Source organism: Musa acuminata, unplaced genomic scaffold (assembly GCF_036884655.1).
Source record: "Musa acuminata AAA Group cultivar baxijiao unplaced genomic scaffold, Cavendish_Baxijiao_AAA HiC_scaffold_479, whole genome shotgun sequence".
NCBI classification, from domain to species: Eukaryota; Viridiplantae; Streptophyta; class Magnoliopsida; order Zingiberales; family Musaceae; genus Musa; species Musa acuminata.
In genome coordinates this window covers 177,501-180,000 of record NW_027020724.1, presented here as the reverse complement: position 1 = coordinate 180,000, position 2,500 = coordinate 177,501, and positions in this window count along the sequence as shown.

The window sequence follows — 2,500 nt, the reverse complement described above, 5'->3', positions numbered from 1 at the left end:
CTCAGCACCCTGGAACCCCCCGGGTGGCACAGGGCTGGATGGGGCTTTCGTATAGCAGGGACGGTGCTGCCTCACGCTTCGCTCGCTGTTCGCCGCTCGCCGCTCGCTCGCGCAGCCAAAAATGACCAGTTTTGGCCCGTTTTTGGGCTGTTTTGGCCTGTTTATGGTCCGTTCTTGCGTGGTGCGGTGACCGTCGTGAGCGGAGCAAAACGTCAGCCATCTCAGCACCCTGGAACCCCCCGGGTGGCACAGGGCTGGATGGGGCTTTCGTATATAGCAGGGACGGTGCTGCCTCTCGCTTCGCTCGCTGTCCGCCGCTCGCCGCTCGCTCGCGCAGCCAAAAATGGCCAGTTTTGGCCCGTTTTTGGGCCGTTTTGGCCAGTTTTTGGCCTGTTCTTGCATTGCGCGGTGACCGTCGAGAGCGGAGCAAAACGTCAGCCATCTCAGCACCCTGGAACCCCCCGGGTGGCACAGGGCTGGATGGGGCTTTCGTATAGCAGGGACGGTGCTGCCTCTCGCTTCGCTCGCTGTCCGCCGCTCGCCGCTCGCTCGTGCAGCCAAAAATGGCCAGTTTTGGCCCGTTTTTGGGCCGTTTTGGCCAGTTTTTGGCCTGTTCTTGCATTGCGCGGTGACCGTCGAGAGCGGAGCAAAACGTCAGCCATCTCAGCACCCTGGAACCCCCCGGGTGGCACAGGGCTGGATGGGGCTTTCGTATAGCAGGGACGGTGCTGCCTCTCGCTTCGCTCGCTGTCCGCCGCTCGCCGCTCGCTCGTGCAGCCAAAAATGGCCAGTTTTGGCCCGTTTTTGGGCCGTTTTGGCCAGTTTTTGGCCTGTTCTTGCATTGCGCGGTGACCGTCGAGAGCGGAGCAAAACGTCAGCCATCTCAGCACCCTGGAACCCCCCGGGTGGCACAGGGCTGGATGGGGCTTTCGTATAGCAGGGACGGTGCTGCCTCTCGCTTCGCTCGCTGTCCGCCGCTCGCCGCTCGCTCGTGCAGCCAAAAATGGCCAGTTTTGGCCCGTTTTTGGGCCGTTTTGGCCAGTTTTTGGCCTGTTCTTGCATTGCGCGGTGACCGTCGAGAGCGGAGCAAAACGTCAGCCATCTCAGCACCCTGGAACCCCCCGGGTGGCACAGGGCTGGATGGGGCTTTCGTATAGCAGGGACGGTGCTGCCTCTCGCTTCGCTCGCTGTCCGCCGCTCGCCGCTCGCTCGTGCAGCCAAAAATGGCCAGTTTTGGCCCGTTTTTGGGCCGTTTTGGCCAGTTTTTGGCCTGTTCTTGCATTGCGCGGTGACCGTCGAGAGCGGAGCAAAACGTCAGCCATCTCAGCACCCTGGAACCCCCCGGGTGGCACAGGGCTGGATGGGGCTTTCGTATAGCAGGGACGGTGCTGCCTCTCGCTTCGCTCGCTGTCCGCCGCTCGCCGCTCGCTCGCGCAGCCAAAAATGGCCAGTTTTGGCCCGTTTTTGGGCCGTTTTGGCCAGTTTTTGGCCTGTTCTTGCATTGCGCGGTGACCGTCGAGAGCGGAGCAAAACGTCAGCCATCTCAGCACCCTGGAACCCCCCGGGTGGCACAGGGCTGGATGGGGCTTTCGTATAGCAGGGACGGTGCTGCCTCTCGCTTCGCTCGCTGTCCGCCGCTCGCCGCTCGCGCAGCCAAAAATGGCCAGTTTTGGCCCGTTTTTGGGCCGTTTTGGCCAGTTTTTGGCCTGTTCTTGCATTGCGCGGTGACCGTCGAGAGCGGAGCAAAACGTCAGCCATCTCAGCACCCTGGAACCCCCCGGGTGGCACAGGGCTGGATGGGGCTTTCGTATAGCAGGGACGGTGCTGCCTCTCGCTTCGCTCGCTGTTCGCCGCTCGCCGCTCGCTCGCGCAGCCAAAAATGGCCAGTTTTGGCCCGTTTTTGGGCTGTTTTGGCCAGTTTTTGGCCTGTTCTTGCGTGGTGCGGTGACCGTCGTGAGCGGAGCAAAACGTCAGCCATCTCAGCACCCTGGAACCCCCCGGGTGGCACAGGGCTGGATGGGGCTTTCGTATAGCAGGGACGGTGCTGCCTCTCGCTTCGCTCGCTGTTCGCCGCTCGCCGCTCGCTCGCGCAGCCAAAAATGGCCAGTTTTGGCCCGTTTTTGGGCTGTTTTGGCCTGTTTTTGGGCTGTTCTTGTGTGGCGCGGTGACCGTCGTGAGCGGAGCAAAATGTCAGCCATCTCAGCACCCTGGAACCCCCCGGGTGGCACAGGGCTGGATGGGGCTTTCGTATAGCAGGGACGGTGCTGCCTCGCGCTTCGCTCGCTGTTCGCCGCTCTCCGCTCGCTCGCGCAGCAAAAAATGGCCAGTTTTGGCCCGTTTTTGGGCTGTTTTGGCCAGTTTTTGGCCTGTTCTTGCGTGCCGCGGCGACCGTCGTGAGCGGAGCAAAACGTCAGCCATCTCAGCACCCTGGAACCCCCCGGGTGGCACAGGGCTGGATGGGGCTTTCGTATAGCAGGGACGGTGCTGCCTCTCGCTTCGC